Consider the following 19,950-nt stretch of genomic DNA (forward strand, 5'->3'; position numbering starts at 1 on the left):
CTTACAGGGTTAAAAAGAAAGATTCCTACTTTCATTGCTACCTGCTTGCTGGCTAGCCAGCTAGCCAGCCCTGTGGGCCTTGCTGCTGCTGCAGCCAAAAAACAAAAGGTGGTGCTGCTGCTGCTTCTGCTTCTGCTTGTGTCTGGCCGCTGTTGGAGCGTCCAGGCACAGGACTTCTGCTGCTGCTGACTAAATGGCCTCCTTAATTGGATCATTTGAGTAGCCAGCACACCTGTGCAGGTAGGGCATGACATGATAGGCAGCTGCCTTGATAGCGGGTGGGTGCTGAATGTTCCTAATTGACAAAATAAGATTAATGCTTATGAAGAAATATAAAATCTCATCCTTCCCAATATCGCGCCACACCCCTACCCCTTAATTCCCTGGTTGAACTTGATGGACATATGTCTTTTTTCGACCGTACTAACTATGTAACTATGTAACATAACATGGGGGGGGGGGGTCTCCTGGCTGTTCACACAGGTGTGTCATTGCTGTACATTGACCATGCATTGCTTCTGTGGTATTGCAAAGGCAAAGACAAATGCTTCCAGCCATCCATTGCACTAATGGATTGGTCATCAGCTGGCTGTCTATGTCCCGCATCAATATAGACCAAAGTACAGAGGGTTAGGCTATGCTATTGTGCACCTACCTGATGCATCAGAAGGTGCGAGGCCCTTGCTAAATTCTGTGCACAGACTTTGAGATCTATACTTAGACTGTATCTAAACCTGCTCCAACATGGACTGACATTCTGGCCTACTTTCAGCCGATGCGACTTGTCTGTCGCTGAACAGTCGCTTTTTATGTATTCAGCACCTATGTATAATGTTGTAAAAATGCTCTAGAAGCTAAAGTCGCAGAAATGTCACACATATTTGGCCTGCAACTTTCTGTGCGACAAATTCAGACAGGAAAAATCAGTATAAATCCTTAGAAAATTATCCCCCAGTGTCTCCATCTGCTGGCGGTATTGAATAAGCATTGCTGCACTGATGGGGTATGCATTAGACGAAAAAAAAGAAGAAAAAGAAGAATAATACGCCCAGAAAAGAGGCGAAAAGGAGAAAAACGTAAAAAAACGTGAAAAAAAAGTAAGAGGAGAGAAGGGAAAAAAAGGTGGAAATGGGTTTAAAAGTGATTTCGGTGGAGAAATATATATATATATATATATATATATATATATATACGCGCACACACACACATATATATAAACGTATTCTCCGTTGAGATATTGCAGCCGCTGCTGTGTCCAGGCCCAGGAGCCTTAGCACTGTGCTGTGATGTCACTCAATACCACTGACATCACTAGGTGTAAACAACATCTCTCCTTTGCTGTGTATGTGACTATGAGCTGTTTGGTGATGTCGTCTATTATGGCCTTCATAGAAGCAACAGGAGATTGTTGCATCCATCTAGAACCCTCAGAACTACAGTGCTATGATGTCACTCACTTCCACAGGCCTTGCAGAGTGTAAACAACAACAACCCAGCTTTGTTGTGTATGTAACCATAGGGATTTGTGATGTCACCTAGAACCTTCACAGCAGCGACAGCTTTATGAGGAGCATCAGCACTGCTCTGCCTGAGCAGAACCATCACCGCCATAGGTTGTCAAATAACCCGGGTTTAACCCACACAGGTAAGTCCAATGGGGTGCAGGCATGTCCTCTATGCTTACAGCTTCCGTGGGTGTTGGTTTGATACCGTTTGGGGACAGCCAAGGAGGCATCTGCAGGCAACAAAGGTAGGTGTGTGCTTGTGTGTGTGTTTCCTATGCAGATCCTAAGCCCAGTGTCACATGCAAGTAGGAGGAGTAAGAAGGGTTCCTGGCAAATCCGGGTTATGGATTGCATTTAAAAAGGCCCCGTGGAGTGCAATGGGCCCCTGTCTTGCTGCTTAGCAATAATGGTATGGGTTTAGGTTCTGCTGTGTGTACTGGTGGTTGACTGCCCCCCAGCCCAGAGTGTGCATGGAAAATTGTCTGGCAGCCTCCCTGACAGCAAGCAGTGATAGTGCCCATGAAGGGCACCTTGTTGGGCCCGCCCCTTTCACGGTTATCGCTTCTCGGCCTTTTGGCTAAGATCAAGTGTAGTATCTGTTCTTATCAGTTTAATATCTGATACGTCCCCTATCTGGGGACCATATATTAAATGGATTTTTGAGAACGGGGGGCCAATTTCGAAGCTTGCTTCCGTCGCCCTATGCATTACGCCCTATGCATTGACCCGATATGGCAGTATCTTCGGGTACAGTGCACCACCCCCTTACAGGGTTAAAAAGAAAGATTCCTACTTTCATTGCTACCTGCTTGCTGGCTAGCCAGCTAGCCAGCCCTGTGGGCCTTGCTGCTGCTGCAGCCAAAAAACAAAAGGTGGTGCTGCTGCTGCTTCTGCTTCTGCTTGTGTCTGGCCGCTGTTGGAGCGTCCAGGCACAGGACTTCTGCTGCTGCTGACTAAATGGCCTCCTTAATTGGATCATTTGAGTAGCCAGCACACCTGTGCAGGTAGGGCATGACATGATAGGCAGCTGCCTTGATAGCGGGTGGGTGCTGAATGTTCCTAATTGACAAAATAAGATTAATGCTTATGAAGAAATATAAAATCTCATCCCTTCCCCAATATCGCGCCACACCCCTACCCCTTAATTCCCTGGTTGAACTTGATGGACATATGTCTTTTTTCGACCGTACTAACTATGTAACTATGTAACATAACATGGGGGGGGGGGGGGGGGGTCTCCTGGCTGTTCACACAGGTGTGTCATTGCTGTACATTGACCATGCATTGCTTCTGTGGTATTGCAAAGGCAAAGACAAATGCTTCCAGCCATCCATTGCACTAATGGATTGGTCATCAGCTGGCTGTCTATGTCCCGCATCAATATAGACCAAAGTACAGAGGGTTAGGCTATGCTATTGTGCACCTACCTGATGCATCAGAAGGTGCGAGGCCCTTGCTAAATTCTGTGCACAGACTTTGAGATCTATACTTTAGACTGTATCTAAACCTGCTCCAACATGGACTGACATTCTGGCCTACTTTCAGCCGATGCGACTTGTCTGTCGCTGAACAGTCGCTTTTTATGTATTCATCACCTATGTATAATGTTGTAAAAATGCTCTAGAAGCTAAAGTCGCAGAAATGTCACACATATTTGGCCTGCAACTTTCTGTGCGACAAATTCAGACAGGAAAAATCAGTATAAATCCTTAGAAAATTATCCCCCAGTGTCTCCATCTGCTGGCGGTATTGAATAAGCATTGCTGCACTGATGGGGTATGCATTAGACGAAAAAAAAGAAGAAAAAGAAGAATAATACGCCCAGAAAAGAGGCGAAAAGGAGAAAAACGTAAAAAAACGTGAAAAAAAAGTAAGAGGAAGAGAAGGGAAAAAAAGGTGGAAATGGGTTTAAAAGTGATTTCGGCGGAGAAATATATATATATATATATATATATATATATATATATATATATATATATATATACGCGCACACACACACATATATATAAACGTATTCTCCGTTGAGATATTGCAGCCGCTGCTGTGTCCAGGCCCAGGAGCCTTAGCACTGTGCTGTGATGTCACTCAATACCACTGACATCACTAGGTGTAAACAACATCTCTCCTTTGCTGTGTATGTGACTATGGAGCTGTTTGGTGATGTCGTCTATTATGGCCTTCATAGAAGCAACAGGAGATTGTTGCATCCATCTAGAACCCTCAGAACTACAGTGCTATGATGTCACTCACTTCCACAGGCCTTGCAGAGTGTAAACAACAACAACCCAGCTTTGTTGTGTATGTAACCATAGGGATTTGTGATGTCACCTAGAACCTTCACAGCAGCGACAGCTTTATGAGGAGCATCAGCACTGCTCTGCCTGAGCAGAACCATCACCGCCATAGGTTGTCAAATAACCCGGGTTTAACCCACACAGGTAAGTCCAATGGGGTGCAGGCATGTCCTCTATGCTTACAGCTTCCCGTGGGTGTTGGTTTGATACCGTTTGGGGACAGCCAAGGAGGCATCTGCAGGCAACAAAGGTAGGTGTGTGCTTGTGTGTGTGTTTCCTATGCAGATCCTAAGCCCAGTGTCACATGCAAGTAGGAGGAGTAAGAAGGGTTCCTGGCAAATCCGGGTTATGGATTGCATTTAAAAAGGCCCCGTGGGAGTGCAATGGGCCCCTGTCTTGCTGCTTAGCAATAATGGTATGGGTTTAGGTTCTGCTGTGTGTACTGGTGGTTGACTGCCCCCCAGCCCAGAGTGTGCATGGAAAATTGTCTGGCAGCCTCCCTGACAGCAAGCAGTGATAGTGCCCATGAAGGGCACCTTGTTGGGCCCGCCCCTTTCACGGTTATCGCTTCTCGGCCTTTTGGCTAAGATCAAGTGTAGTATCTGTTCTTATCAGTTTAATATCTGATACGTCCCCTATCTGGGGACCATATATTAAATGGATTTTTGAGAACGGGGGCCAATTTCGAAGCTTGCTTCCGTCGCCCTATGCATTGACCCGATATGGCAGTATCTTCGGGTACAGTGCACCACCCCCTTACAGGGTTAAAAAGAAAGATTCCTACTTTCATTGCTACCTGCTTGCTGGCTAGCCAGCTAGCCAGCCCTGTGGGCCTTGCTGCTGCTGCAGCCAAAAAACAAAAGGTGGTGCTGCTGCTGCTTCTGCTTCTGCTTGTGTCTGGCCGCTGTTGGAGCGTCCAGGCACAGGACTTCTGCTGCTGCTGACTAAATGGCCTCCTTAATTGGATCATTTGAGTAGCCAGCACACCTGTGCAGGTAGGGCATGACATGATAGGCAGCTGCCTTGATAGCGGGTGGGTGCTGAATGTTCCTAATTGACAAAATAAGATTAATGCTTATGAAGAAATATAAAATCTCATCCCTTCCCCAATATCGCGCCACACCCCTACCCCTTAATTCCCTGGTTGAACTTGATGGACATATGTCTTTTTTCGACCGTACTAACTATGTAACTATGTAACATAACATGGGGGGGGGGGGGGGTCTCCTGGCTGTTCACACAGGTGTGTCATTGCTGTACATTGACCATGCATTGCTTCTGTGGTATTGCAAAGGCAAAGACAAATGCTTCCAGCCATCCATTGCACTAATGGATTGGTCATCAGCTGGCTGTCTATGTCCCGCATCAATATAGACCAAAGTACAGAGGGTTAGGCTATGCTATTGTGCACCTACCTGATGCATCAGAAGGTGCGAGGCCCTTGCTAAATTCTGTGCACAGACTTTGAGATCTATACTTTAGACTGTATCTAAACCTGCTCCAACATGGACTGACATTCTGGCCTACTTTCAGCCGATGCGACTTGTCTGTCGCTGAACAGTCGCTTTTTATGTATTCAGCACCTATGTATAATGTTGTAAAAATGCTCTAGAAGCTAAAGTCGCAGAAATGTCACACATATTTGGCCTGCAACTTTCTGTGCGACAAATTCAGACAGGAAAAATCAGTATAAATCCTTAGAAAATTATCCCCCAGTGTCTCCATCTGCTGGCGGTATTGAATAAGCATTGCTGCACTGATGGGGTATGCATTAGACGAAAAAAAAGAAGAAAAAGAAGAATAATACGCCCAGAAAAGAGGCGAAAAGGAGAAAAACGTAAAAAAAACGTGAAAAAAAAGGAAGAGGAAGAGAAGGGAAAAAAAGGTGGAAATGGGTTTAAAAGTGATTTCGGCGGAGAAATATATATATATATATATATATATATATATATATATATATATATATATATGCGCACACACACACATATATATAAACGTATTCTCCGTTGAGATATTGCAGCCGCTGCTGTGTCCAGGCCCAGGAGCCTTAGCACTGTGCTGTGATGTCACTCAATACCACTGACATCACTAGGTGTAAACAACATCTCTCCTTTGCTGTGTATGTGACTATGGAGCTGTTTGGTGATGTCGTCTATTATGGCCTTCATAGAAGCAACAGGAGATTGTTGCATCCATCTAGAACCCTCAGAACTACAGTGCTATGATGTCACTCACTTCCACAGGCCTTGCAGAGTGTAAACAACAACAACCCAGCTTTGTTGTGTATGTAACCATAGGGATTTGTGATGTCACCTAGAACCTTCACAGCAGCGACAGCTTTATGAGGAGCATCAGCACTGCTCTGCCTGAGCAGAACCATCACCGCCATAGGTTGTCAAATAACCCGGGTTTAACCCACACAGGTAAGTCCAATGGGGTGCAGGCATGTCCTCTATGCTTACAGCTTCCCGTGGGTGTTGGTTTGATACCGTTTGGGGACAGCCAAGGAGGCATCTGCAGGCAACAAAGGTAGGTGTGTGCTTGTGTGTGTGTTTCCTATGCAGATCCTAAGCCCAGTGTCACATGCAAGTAGGAGGAGTAAGAAGGGTTCCTGGCAAATCCGGGTTATGGATTGCATTTAAAAAGGCCCCGTGGGAGTGCAATGGGCCCCTGTCTTGCTGCTTAGCAATAATGGTATGGGTTTAGGTTCTGCTGTGTGTACTGGTGGTTGACTGCCCCCCAGCCCAGAGTGTGCATGGAAAATTGTCTGGCAGCCTCCCTGACAGCAAGCAGTGATAGTGCCCATGAAGGGCACCTTGTTGGGCCCGCCCCTTTCACGGTTATCGCTTCTCGGCCTTTTGGCTAAGATCAAGTGTAGTATCTGTTCTTATCAGTTTAATATCTGATACGTCCCCTATCTGGGGACCATATATTAAATGGATTTTTGAGAACGGGGGCCGATTTCGAAGCTTGCTTCCGTCGCCCTATGCATTGACCCGATATGGCAGTATCTTCGGGTACAGTGCACCACCCCCTTACAGGGTTAAAAAGAAAGATTCCTACTTTCATTGCTACCTGCTTGCTGGCTAGCCAGCTAGCCAGCCCTGTGGGCCTTGCTGCTGCTGCAGCCAAAAAACAAAAGGTGGTGCTGCTGCTGCTTCTGCTTCTGCTTGTGTCTGGCCGCTGTTGGAGCGTCCAGGCACAGGACTTCTGCTGCTGCTGACTAAATGGCCTCCTTAATTGGATCATTTGAGTAGCCAGCACACCTGTGCAGGTAGGGCATGACATGATAGGCAGCTGCCTTGATAGCGGGTGGGTGCTGAATGTTCCTAATTGACAAAATAAGATTAATGCTTATGAAGAAATATAAAATCTCATCCCTTCCCCAATATCGCGCCACACCCCTACCCCTTAATTCCCTGGTTGAACTTGATGGACATATGTCTTTTTTCGACCGTACTAACTATGTAACTATGTAACATAACATGGGGGGGGGGGGGTCTCCTGGCTGTTCACACAGGTGTGTCATTGCTGTACATTGACCATGCATTGCTTCTGTGGTATTGCAAAGGCAAAGACAAATGCTTCCAGCCATCCATTGCACTAATGGATTGGTCATCAGCTGGCTGTCTATGTCCCGCATCAATATAGACCAAAGTACAGAGGGTTAGGCTATGCTATTGTGCACCTACCTGATGCATCAGAAGGTGCGAGGCCCTTGCTAAATTCTGTGCACAGACTTTGAGATCTATACTTTAGACTGTATCTAAACCTGCTCCAACATGGACTGACATTCTGGCCTACTTTCAGCCGATGCGACTTGTCTGTCGCTGAACAGTCGCTTTTTATGTATTCAGCACCTATGTATAATGTTGTAAAAATGCTCTAGAAGCTAAAGTCGCAGAAATGTCACACATATTTGGCCTGCAACTTTCTGTGCGACAAATTCAGACAGGAAAAATCAGTATAAATCCTTAGAAAATTATCCCCCAGTGTCTCCATCTGCTGGCGGTATTGAATAAGCATTGCTGCACTGATGGGGTATGCATTAGACGAAAAAAAAGAAGAAAAAGAAGAATAATACGCCCAGAAAAGAGGCGAAAAGGAGAAAAACGTAAAAAAAACGTGAAAAAAAAGGAAGAGGAAGAGAAGGGAAAAAAAGGTGGAAATGGGTTTAAAAGTGATTTCGGCGGAGAAATATATATATATATATATATATATATATATATATATATATATATATATATGCGCACACACACACATATATATAAACGTATTCTCCGTTGAGATATTGCAGCCGCTGCTGTGTCCAGGCCCAGGAGCCTTAGCACTGTGCTGTGATGTCACTCAATACCACTGACATCACTAGGTGTAAACAACATCTCTCCTTTGCTGTGTATGTGACTATGGAGCTGTTTGGTGATGTCGTCTATTATGGCCTTCATAGAAGCAACAGGAGATTGTTGCATCCATCTAGAACCCTCAGAACTACAGTGCTATGATGTCACTCACTTCCACAGGCCTTGCAGAGTGTAAACAACAACAACCCAGCTTTGTTGTGTATGTAACCATAGGGATTTGTGATGTCACCTAGAACCTTCACAGCAGCGACAGCTTTATGAGGAGCATCAGCACTGCTCTGCCTGAGCAGAACCATCACCGCCATAGGTTGTCAAATAACCCGGGTTTAACCCACACAGGTAAGTCCAATGGGGTGCAGGCATGTCCTCTATGCTTACAGCTTCCCGTGGGTGTTGGTTTGATACCGTTTGGGGACAGCCAAGGAGGCATCTGCAGGCAACAAAGGTAGGTGTGTGCTTGTGTGTGTGTTTCCTATGCAGATCCTAAGCCCAGTGTCACATGCAAGTAGGAGGAGTAAGAAGGGTTCCTGGCAAATCCGGGTTATGGATTGCATTTAAAAAGGCCCCGTGGGAGTGCAATGGGCCCCTGTCTTGCTGCTTAGCAATAATGGTATGGGTTTAGGTTCTGCTGTGTGTACTGGTGGTTGACTGCCCCCCAGCCCAGAGTGTGCATGGAAAATTGTCTGGCAGCCTCCCTGACAGCAAGCAGTGATAGTGCCCATGAAGGGCACCTTGTTGGGCCCGCCCCTTTCACGGTTATCGCTTCTCGGCCTTTTGGCTAAGATCAAGTGTAGTATCTGTTCTTATCAGTTTAATATCTGATACGTCCCCTATCTGGGGACCATATATTAAATGGATTTTTGAGAACGGGGGCCGATTTCGAAGCTTGCTTCCGTCGCCCTATGCATTGACCCGATATGGCAGTATCTTCGGGTACAGTGCACCACCCCCTTACAGGGTTAAAAAGAAAGATTCCTACTTTCATTGCTACCTGCTTGCTGGCTAGCCAGCTAGCCAGCCCTGTGGGCCTTGCTGCTGCTGCAGCCAAAAAACAAAAGGTGGTGCTGCTGCTGCTTCTGCTTCTGCTTGTGTCTGGCCGCTGTTGGAGCGTCCAGGCACAGGACTTCTGCTGCTGCTGACTAAATGGCCTCCTTAATTGGATCATTTGAGTAGCCAGCACACCTGTGCAGGTAGGGCATGACATGATAGGCAGCTGCCTTGATAGCGGGTGGGTGCTGAATGTTCCTAATTGACAAAATAAGATTAATGCTTATGAAGAAATATAAAATCTCATCCCTTCCCCAATATCGCGCCACACCCCTACCCCTTAATTCCCTGGTTGAACTTGATGGACATATGTCTTTTTTCGACCGTACTAACTATGTAACTATGTAACATAACATGGGGGGGGGGGGGGGTCTCCTGGCTGTTCACACAGGTGTGTCATTGCTGTACATTGACCATGCATTGCTTCTGTGGTATTGCAAAGGCAAAGACAAATGCTTCCAGCCATCCATTGCACTAATGGATTGGTCATCAGCTGGCTGTCTATGTCCCGCATCAATATAGACCAAAGTACAGAGGGTTAGGCTATGCTATTGTGCACCTACCTGATGCATCAGAAGGTGCGAGGCCCTTGCTAAATTCTGTGCACAGACTTTGAGATCTATACTTTAGACTGTATCTAAACCTGCTCCAACATGGACTGACATTCTGGCCTACTTTCAGCCGATGCGACTTGTCTGTCGCTGAACAGTCGCTTTTTATGTATTCAGCACCTATGTATAATGTTGTAAAAATGCTCTAGAAGCTAAAGTCGCAGAAATGTCACACATATTTGGCCTGCAACTTTCTGTGCGACAAATTCAGACAGGAAAAATCAGTATAAATCCTTAGAAAATTATCCCCCAGTGTCTCCATCTGCTGGCGGTATTGAATAAGCATTGCTGCACTGATGGGGTATGCATTAGACGAAAAAAAAGAAGAAAAAGAAGAATAATACGCCCAGAAAAGAGGCGAAAAGGAGAAAAACGTAAAAAAACGTGAAAAAAAAGTAAGAGGAAGAGAAGGGAAAAAAAGGTGGAAATGGGTTTAAAAGTGATTTCGGCGGAGAAATATATATATATATATATATATATATATATATATATATATATATATATACGCGCACACACACACATATATATAAACGTATTCTCCATTGAGATATTGCAGCCGCTGCTGTGTCCAGGCCCAGGAGCCTTAGCACTGTGCTGTGATGTCACTCAATACCACTGACATCACTAGGTGTAAACAACATCTCTCCTTTGCTGTGTATGTGACTATGGAGCTGTTTGGTGATGTCGTCTATTATGGCCTTCATAGAAGCAACAGGAGATTGTTGCATCCATCTAGAACCCTCAGAACTACAGTGCTATGATGTCACTCACTTCCACAGGCCTTGCAGAGTGTAAACAACAACAACCCAGCTTTGTTGTGTATGTAACCATAGGGATTTGTGATGTCACCTAGAACCTTCACAGCAGCGACAGCTTTATGAGGAGCATCAGCACTGCTCTGCCTGAGCAGAACCATCACCGCCATAGGTTGTCAAATAACCCGGGTTTAACCCACACAGGTAAGTCCAATGGGGTGCAGGCATGTCCTCTATGCTTACAGCTTCCCGTGGGTGTTGGTTTGATACCGTTTGGGGACAGCCAAGGAGGCATCTGCAGGCAACAAAGGTAGGTGTGTGCTTGTGTGTGTGTTTCCTATGCAGATCCTAAGCCCAGTGTCACATGCAAGTAGGAGGAGTAAGAAGGGTTCCTGGCAAATCCGGGTTATGGATTGCATTTAAAAAGGCCCCGTGGGAGTGCAATGGGCCCCTGTCTTGCTGCTTAGCAATAATGGTATGGGTTTAGGTTCTGCTGTGTGTACTGGTGGTTGACTGCCCCCCAGCCCAGAGTGTGCATGGAAAATTGTCTGGCAGCCTCCCTGACAGCAAGCAGTGATAGTGCCCATGAAGGGCACCTTGTTGGGCCCGCCCCTTTCACGGTTATCGCTTCTCGGCCTTTTGGCTAAGATCAAGTGTAGTATCTGTTCTTATCAGTTTAATATCTGATACGTCCCCTATCTGGGGACCATATATTAAATGGATTTTTGAGAACGGGGGCCGATTTCGAAGCTTGCTTCCGTCGCCCTATGCATTGATCCGATATGGCAGTATCTTCGGGTACAGTGCACCACCCCCTTACAGGGTTAAAAAGAAAGATTCCTACTTTCATTGCTACCTGCTTGCTGGCTAGCCAGCTAGCCAGCCCTGTGGGCCTTGCTGCTGCTGCAGCCAAAAAACAAAAGGTGGTGCTGCTGCTGCTTCTGCTGCTTCTGCTTCTGCTTGTGTCTGGCCGCTGTTGGAGCGTCCAGGCACAGGACTTCTGCTGCTGCTGACTAAATGGCCTCCTTAATTGGATCATTTGAGTAGCCAGCACACCTGTGCAGGTAGGGCATGACATGATAGGCAGCTGCCTTGATAGCGGGTGGGTGCTGAATGTTCCTAATTGACAAAATAAGATTAATGCTTATGAAGAAATATAAAATCTCATCCCTTCCCCAATATCGCGCCACACCCCTACCCCTTAATTCCCTGGTTGAACTTGATGGACATATGTCTTTTTTCGACCGTACTAACTATGTAACTATGTAACATAACATGGGGGGGGGGGTCTCCTGGCTGTTCACACAGGTGTGTCATTGCTGTACATTGACCATGCATTGCTTCTGTGGTATTGCAAAGGCAAAGACAAATGCTTCCAGCCATCCATTGCACTAATGGATTGGTCATCAGCTGGCTGTCTATGTCCCGCATCAATATAGACCAAAGTACAGAGGGTTAGGCTATGCTATTGTGCACCTACCTGATGCATCAGAAGGTGCGAGGCCCTTGCTAAATTCTGTGCACAGACTTTGAGATCTATACTTTAGACTGTATCTAAACCTGCTCCAACATGGACTGACATTCTGGCCTACTTTCAGCCGATGCGACTTGTCTGTCGCTGAACAGTCGCTTTTTATGTGTTCAGCACCTATGTATAATGTTGTAAAAATGCTCTAGAAGCTAAAGTCGCAGAAATGTCACACATATTTGGCCTGCAACTTTCTGTGCGACAAATTCAGACAGGAAAAATCAGTATAAATCCTTAGAAAATTATCCCCCAGTGTCTCCATCTGCTGGCGGTATTGAATAAGCATTGCTGCACTGATGGGGTATGCATTAGACGAAAAAAAAGAAGAAAAAGAAGAATAATACGCCCAGAAAAGAGGCGAAAAGGAGAAAAACGTAAAAAAACGTGAAAAAAAAGTAAGAGGAAGAGAAGGGAAAAAAAGGTGGAAATGGGTTTAAAAGTGATTTCGGCGGAGAAATATATATATATATATATATATATATATATATATATATATATATATACGCGCACACACACACATATATATAAACGTATTCTCCGTTGAGATATTGCAGCCGCTGCTGTGTCCAGGCCCAGGAGCCTTAGCACTGTGCTGTGATGTCACTCAATACCACTGACATCACTAGGTGTAAACAACATCTCTCCTTTGCTGTGTATGTGACTATGGAGCTGTTTGGTGATGTCGTCTATTATGGCCTTCATAGAAGCAACAGGAGATTGTTGCATCCATCTAGAACCCTCAGAACTACAGTGCTATGATGTCACTCACTTCCACAGGCCTTGCAGAGTGTAAACAACAACAACCCAGCTTTGTTGTGTATGTAACCATAGGGATTTGTGATGTCACCTAGAACCTTCACAGCAGCGACAGCTTTATGAGGAGCATCAGCACTGCTCTGCCTGAGCAGAACCATCACCGCCATAGGTTGTCAAATAACCCGGGATTAACCCACACAGGTAAGTCCAATGGGGTGCAGGCATGTCCTCTATGCTTACAGCTTCCCGTGGGTGTTGGTTTGATACCGTTTGGGGACAGCCAAGGAGGCATCTGCAGGCAACAAAGGTAGGTGTGTGCTTGTGTGTGTGTTTCCTATGCAGATCCTAAGCCCAGTGTCACATGCAAGTAGGAGGAGTAAGAAGGGTTCCTGGCAAATCCGGGTTATGGATTGCATTTAAAAAGGCCCCGTGGGAGTGCAATGGGCCCCTGTCTTGCTGCTTAGCAATAATGGTATGGGTTTAGGTTCTGCTGTGTGTACTGGTGGTTGACTGCCCCCCAGCCCAGAGTGTGCATGGAAAATTGTCTGGCAGCCTCCCTGACAGCAAGCAGTGATAGTGCCCATGAAGGGCACCTTGTTGGGCCCGCCCCTTTCACGGTTATCGCTTCTCGGCCTTTTGGCTAAGATCAAGTGTAGTATCTGTTCTTATCAGTTTAATATCTGATACGTCCCCTATCTGGGGACCATATATTAAATGGATTTTTGAGAACGGGGGCCAATTTCGAAGCTTGCTTCCGTCGCCCTATGCATTGACCCGATATGGCAGTATCTTTGGGTACAGTGCACCACCCCCTTACAGGGTTAAAAAGAAAGATTCCTACTTTCATTGCTACCTGCTTGCTGGCTAGCCAGCTAGCCAGCCCTGTGGGCCTTGCTGCTGCTGCAGCCAAAAAACAAAAGGTGGTGCTGCTGCTGCTTCTGCTTCTGCTTGTGTCTGGCCGCTGTTGGAGCGTCCAGGCACAGGACTTCTGCTGCTGCTGACTAAATGGCCTCCTTAATTGGATCATTTGAGTAGCCAGCACACCTGTGCAGGTAGGGCATGACATGATAGGCAGCTGCCTTGATAGCGGGTGGGTGCTGAATGTTCCTAATTGACAAAATAAGATTAATGCTTATGAAGAAATATAAAATCTCATCCCTTCCCCAATATCGCGCCACACCCCTACCCCTTAATTCCCTGGTTGAACTTGATGGACATATGTCTTTTTTCGACCGTACTAACTATGTAACTATGTAACATAACATGGGGGGGTGGGGGGGTCTCCTGGCTGTTCACACAGGTGTGTCATTGCTGTACATTGACCATGCATTGCTTCTGTGGTATTGCAAAGGCAAAGACAAATGCTTCCAGCCATCCATTGCACTAATGGATTGGTCATCAGCTGGCTGTCTATGTCCCGCATCAATATAGACCAAAGTACAGAGGGTTAGGCTATGCTATTGTGCACCTACCTGATGCATCAGAAGGTGCGAGGCCCTTGCTAAATTCTGTGCACAGACTTTGAGATCTATACTTTAGACTGTATCTAAACCTGCTCCAACATGGACTGACATTCTGGCCTACTTTCAGCCGATGCGACTTGTCTGTCGCTGAACAGTCGCTTTTTATGTATTCAGCACCTATGTATAATGTTGTAAAAATGCTCTAGAAGCTAAAGTCGCAGAAATGTCACACATATTTGGCCTGCAACTTTCTGTGCGACAAATTCAGACAGGAAAAATCAGTATAAATCCTTAGAAAATTATCCCCCAGTGTCTCCATCTGCTGGCGGTATTGAATAAGCATTGCTGCACTGATGGGGTATGCATTAGACGAAAAAAAAGAAGAAAAAGAAGAATAATACGCCCAGAAAAGAGGCGAAAAGGAGAAAAACGTAAAAAAAACGTGAAAAAAAGGAAGAGGAAGAGAAGGGAAAAAAAGGTGGAAATGGGTTTAAAAGTGATTTCGGCGGAGAAATATATATATATATATATATATATATATATATATATATATATATATATACGCGCACACACACACATATATATAAACGTATTCTCCGTTGAGATATTGCAGCCGCTGCTGTGTCCAGGCCCAGGAGCCTTAGCACTGTGCTGTGATGTCACTCAATACCACTGACATCACTAGGTGTAAACAACATCTCTCCTTTGCTGTGTATGTGACTATGGAGCTGTTTGGTGATGTCGTCTATTATGGCCTTCATAGAAGCAACAGGAGATTGTTGCATCCATCTAGAACCCTCAGAACTACAGTGCTATGATGTCACTCACTTCCACAGGCCTTGCAGAGTGTAAACAACAACAACCCAGCTTTGTTGTGTATGTAACCATAGGGATTTGTGATGTCACCTAGAACCTTCACAGCAGCGACAGCTTTATGAGGAGCATCAGCACTGCTCTGCCTGAGCAGAACCATCACCGCCATAGGTTGTCAAATAACCCGGGTTTAACCCACACAGGTAAGTCCAATGGGGTGCAGGCATGTCCTCTATGCTTACAGCTTCCCGTGGGTGTTGGTTTGATACCGTTTGGGGACAGCCAAGGAGGCATCTGCAGGCAACAAAGGTAGGTGTGTGCTTGTGTGTGTGTTTCCTATGCAGATCCTAAGCCCAGTGTCACATGCAAGTAGGAGGAGTAAGAAGGGTTCCTGGCAAATCCGGGTTATGGATTGCATTTAAAAAGGCCCCGTGGGAGTGCAATGGGCCCCTGTCTTGCTGCTTAGCAATAATGGTATGGGTTTAGGTTCTGCTGTGTGTACTGGTGGTTGACTGCCCCCCAGCCCAGAGTGTGCATGGAAAATTGTCTGGCAGCTTCCCTGACAGCAAGCAGTGATAGTGCCCATGAAGGGCACCTTGTTGGGCCCGCCCCTTTCACGGTTATCGCTTCTCGGCCTTTTGGCTAAGATCAAGTGTAGTATCTGTTCTTATCAGTTTAATATCTGATACGTCCCCTATCTGGGGACCATATATTAAATGGATTTTTGAGAACGGGGGCCGATTTCGAAGCTTGCTTCCGTCGCCCTATGCATTGACCCGATATGGCAGTATCTTCGGGTACAGTGCACCACCCCCTTACAGGGTTAAAAAGAAAGATTCCTACTTTCATTGCTACCTGCTTGCTGGCTAGCCAGCTAGCCAGCCCTGTGGGCCTTGCTGCTGCTGCAGCCAAAAAACAAAAGGTGGTGCTGCTGCTGCTTCTGCTGCTTCTGCTTCTGCTTGTGTCTGGCCGCTGTTGGAGCGTCCAGGCACAGGACTTCTGCTGCTGCTGACTAAATGGCCTCCTTAATTGGATCATTTGAGTAGCCAGCACACCTGTGCAGGTAGGGCATGACATGATAGGCAGCTGCCTTGATAGCGGGTGGGTGCTGAATGTTCCTAATTGACAAAATAAGATTAATGCTTATGAAGAAATATAAAATCTCATCCCTTCCCCAATATCGCGCCACACCCCTACCCCTTAATTCCCTGGTTGAACTTGATGGACATATGTCTTTTTTCGACCGTACTAACTATGTAACTATGTAACATAACATGGGGGGGGGGGGTCTCCTGGCTGTTCACACAGGTGTGTCATTGCTGTACATTGACCATGCATTGCTTCTGTGGTATTGCAAAGGCAAAGACAAATGCTTCCAGCCATCCATTGCACTAATGGATTGGTCATCAGCTGGCTGTCTATGTCCCGCATCAATATAGACCAAAGTACAGAGGGTTAGGCTATGCTATTGTGCACCTACCTGATGCATCAGAAGGTGCGAGGCCCTTGCTAAATTCTGTGCACAGACTTTGAGATCTATACTTTAGACTGTATCTAAACCTGCTCCAACATGGACTGACATTCTGGCCTACTTTCAGCCGATGCGACTTGTCTGTCGCTGAACAGTCGCTTTTTATGTATTCAGCACCTATGTATAATGTTGTAAAAATGCTCTAGAAGCTAAAGTCGCAGAAATGTCACACATATTTGGCCTGCAACTTTCTGTGCGACAAATTCAGACAGGAAAAATCAGTATAAATCCTTAGAAAATTATCCCCCAGTGTCTCCATCTGCTGGCGGTATTGAATAAGCATTGCTGCACTGATGGGGTATGCATTAGACGAAAAAAAAGAAGAAAAAGAAGAATAATACGCCCAGAAAAGAGGCGAAAAGGAGAAAAACGTAAAAAAACGTGAAAAAAAAGTAAGAGGAAGAGAAGGGAAAAAAAGGTGGAAATGGGTTTAAAAGTGATTTCGGCGGAGAAATATATATATATATATATATATATATATATATATATATATATACGCGCACACACACACATATATATAAACGTATTCTCCGTTGAGATATTGCAGCCGCTGCTGTGTCCAGGCCCAGGAGCCTTAGCACTGTGCTGTGATGTCACTCAATACCACTGACATCACTAGGTGTAAACAACATCTCTCCTTTGCTGTGTATGTGACTATGGAGCTGTTTGGTGATGTCGTCTATTGTGGCCTTCATAGAAGCAACAGGAGATTGTTGCATCCATCTAGAACCCTCAGAACTACAGTGCTATGATGTCACTCACTTCCACAGGCCTTGCAGAGTGTAAACAACAACAACCCAGCTTTGTTGTGTATGTAACCATAGGGATTTGTGATGTCACCTAGAACCTTCACAGCAGCGACAGCTTTATGAGGAGCATCAGCACTGCTCTGCCTGAGCAGAACCATCACCGCCATAGGTTGTCAAATAACCCGGGTTTAACCCACACAGGTAAGTCCAATGGGGTGCAGGCATGTCCTCTATGCTTACAGCTTCCCGTGGGTGTTGGTTTGATACCGTTTGGGGACAGCCAAGGAGGCATCTGCAGGCAACAAAGGTAGGTGTGTGCTTGTGTGTGTGTTTCCTATGCAGATCCTAAGCCCAGTGTCACATGCAAGTAGGAGGAGTAAGAAGGGTTCCTGGCAAATCCGGGTTATGGATTGCATTTAAAAAGGCCCCGTGGGAGTGCAATGGGCCCCTGTCTTGCTGCTTAGCAATAATGGTATGGGTTTAGGTTCTGCTGTGTGTACTGGTGGTTGACTGCCCCCCAGCCCAGAGTGTGCATGGAAAATTGTCTGGCAGCCTCCCTGACAGCAAGCAGTGATAGTGCCCATGAAGGGCACCTTGTTGGGCCCGCCCCTTTCACGGTTATCGCTTCTCGGCCTTTTGGCTAAGATCAAGTGTAGTATCTGTTCTTATCAGTTTAATATCTGATACGTCCCCTATCTGGGGACCATATATTAAATGGATTTTTGAGAACGGGGGCCGATTTCGAAGCTTGCTTCCGTTGCCCTATGCATTGACCCGATATGGCAGTATCTTCGGGTACAGTGCACCACCCCCTTACAGGGTTAAAAAGAAAGATTCCTACTTTCATTGCTACCTGCTTGCTGGCTAGCCAGCTAGCCAGCCCTGTGGGCCTTGCTGCTGCTGCAGCCAAAAAACAAAAGGTGGTGCTGCTGCTGCTTCTGCTGCTTCTGCTTCTGCTTGTGTCTGGCCGCTGTTGGAGCGTCCAGGCACAGGACTTCTGCTGCTGCTGACTAAATGGCCTCCTTAATTGGATCATTTGAGTAGCCAGCACACCTGTGCAGGTAGGGCATGACATGATAGGCAGCTGCCTTGATAGCGGGTGGGTGCTGAATGTTCCTAATTGACAAAATAAGATTAATGCTTATGAAGAAATATAAAATCTCATCCCTTCCCCAATATCGCGCCACACCCCTACCCCTTAATTCCCTGGTTGAACTTGATGGACATATGTCTTTTTTCGACCGTACTAACTATGTAACTATGTAACATAACATGGGGGGGGGGGGGGTCTCCTGGCTGTTCACACAGGTGTGTCATTGCTGTACATTGACCATGCATTGCTTCTGTGGTATTGCAAAGGCAAAGACAAATGCTTCCAGCCATCCATTGCACTAATGGATTGGTCATCAGCTGGCTGTCTATGTCCCGCATCAATATAGACCAAAGTACAGAGGGTTAGGCTATGCTATTGTGCACCTACCTGATGCATCAGAAGGTGCGAGGCCCTTGCTAAATTCTGTGCACAGACTTTGAGATCTATACTTTAGACTGTATCTAAACCTGCTCCAACATGGACTGACATTCTGGCCTACTTTCAGCCGATGCGACTTGTCTGTCGCTGAACAGTCGCTTTTTATGTATTCAGCACCTATGTATAATGTTGTAAAAATGCTCTAGAAGCTAAAGTCGCAGAAATGTCACACATATTTGGCCTGCAACTTTCTGTGCGACAAATTCAGACAGGAAAAATCAGTATAAATCCTTAGAAAATTATCCCCCAGTGTCTCCATCTGCTGGCGGTATTGAATAAGCATTGCTGCACTGATGGGGTATGCATTAGACGAAAAAAAAGAAGAAAAAGAAGAATAATACGCCCAGAAAAGAGGCGAAAAGGAGAAAAACGTAAAAAAAACGTGAAAAAAAAGGAAGAGGAAGAGAAGGGAAAAAAAGGTGGAAATGGGTTTAAAAGTGATTTCGGCGGAGAAATATATATATATATATATATATATATATATATATATATATACGCGCACACACACACATATATATAAACGTATTCTCCGTTGAGATATTGCAGCCGCTGCTGTGTCCAGGCCCAGGAGCCTTAGCACTGTGCTGTGATGTCACTCAATACCACTGACATCACTAGGTGTAAACAACATCTCTCCTTTGCTGTGTATGTGACTATGGAGCTGTTTGGTGATGTCGTCTATTATGGCCTTCATAGAAGCAACAGGAGATTGTTGCATCCATCTAGAACCCTCAGAACTACAGTGCTATGATGTCACTCACTTCCACAGGCCTTGCAGAGTGTAAACAACAACAACCCAGCTTTGTTGTGTATGTAACCATAGGGATTTGTGATGTCACCTAGAACCTTCACAGCAGCGACAGCTTTATGAGGAGCATCAGCACTGCTCTGCCTGAGCAGAACCATCACCGCCATAGGTTGTCAAATAACCCGGGTTTAACCCACACAGGTAAGTCCAATGGGGTGCAGGCATGTCCTCTATGCTTACAGCTTCCCGTGGGTGTTG

At 45.8% G+C, this 19,950-nt stretch overlaps 7 non-coding genes and 1 pseudogene across 7 annotated transcripts; all 8 read left to right on the forward strand.

The window, feature by feature from the left end:
• Nucleotides 1–2,062: 2,062 nt before the first annotated feature.
• LOC130345165 (U2 spliceosomal RNA) lies at nucleotides 2,063–2,268 on the forward strand (annotated as a pseudogene).
• Nucleotides 2,269–4,362: 2,094 nt separating this feature from the next.
• On the forward strand, nucleotides 4,363–4,553 carry LOC130345233 (U2 spliceosomal RNA). The gene has a single exon (XR_008883974.1). It is a non-coding gene; the product is annotated as a U2 spliceosomal RNA (small nuclear RNA).
• A 2,088-nt stretch (nucleotides 4,554–6,641) lies between these two features.
• Nucleotides 6,642–6,832, forward strand: LOC130345227 (U2 spliceosomal RNA). Its single transcript, XR_008883968.1, has one exon. It is a non-coding gene; the product is annotated as a U2 spliceosomal RNA (small nuclear RNA).
• A 2,086-nt stretch (nucleotides 6,833–8,918) lies between these two features.
• Nucleotides 8,919–9,109, forward strand: LOC130345228 (U2 spliceosomal RNA). Its single transcript, XR_008883969.1, has one exon. It is a non-coding gene; the product is annotated as a U2 spliceosomal RNA (small nuclear RNA).
• Nucleotides 9,110–11,196: 2,087 nt separating this feature from the next.
• On the forward strand, nucleotides 11,197–11,387 carry LOC130345239 (U2 spliceosomal RNA). The gene has a single exon (XR_008883979.1). It is a non-coding gene; the product is annotated as a U2 spliceosomal RNA (small nuclear RNA).
• Nucleotides 11,388–13,477: 2,090 nt separating this feature from the next.
• Nucleotides 13,478–13,668, forward strand: LOC130345237 (U2 spliceosomal RNA). The gene has a single exon (XR_008883977.1). It is a non-coding gene; the product is annotated as a U2 spliceosomal RNA (small nuclear RNA).
• A 2,087-nt stretch (nucleotides 13,669–15,755) lies between these two features.
• On the forward strand, nucleotides 15,756–15,946 carry LOC130345229 (U2 spliceosomal RNA). Its single transcript, XR_008883970.1, has one exon. It is a non-coding gene; the product is annotated as a U2 spliceosomal RNA (small nuclear RNA).
• Nucleotides 15,947–18,033: 2,087 nt separating this feature from the next.
• Nucleotides 18,034–18,224, forward strand: LOC130345235 (U2 spliceosomal RNA). Its single transcript, XR_008883975.1, has one exon. It is a non-coding gene; the product is annotated as a U2 spliceosomal RNA (small nuclear RNA).
• Nucleotides 18,225–19,950: the final 1,726 nt, after the last annotated feature.

This window comes from Hyla sarda, unplaced genomic scaffold (genome assembly GCF_029499605.1).
Source record: "Hyla sarda isolate aHylSar1 unplaced genomic scaffold, aHylSar1.hap1 scaffold_747, whole genome shotgun sequence".
NCBI lineage: Eukaryota > Metazoa > Chordata > Amphibia > Anura > Hylidae > Hyla > Hyla sarda.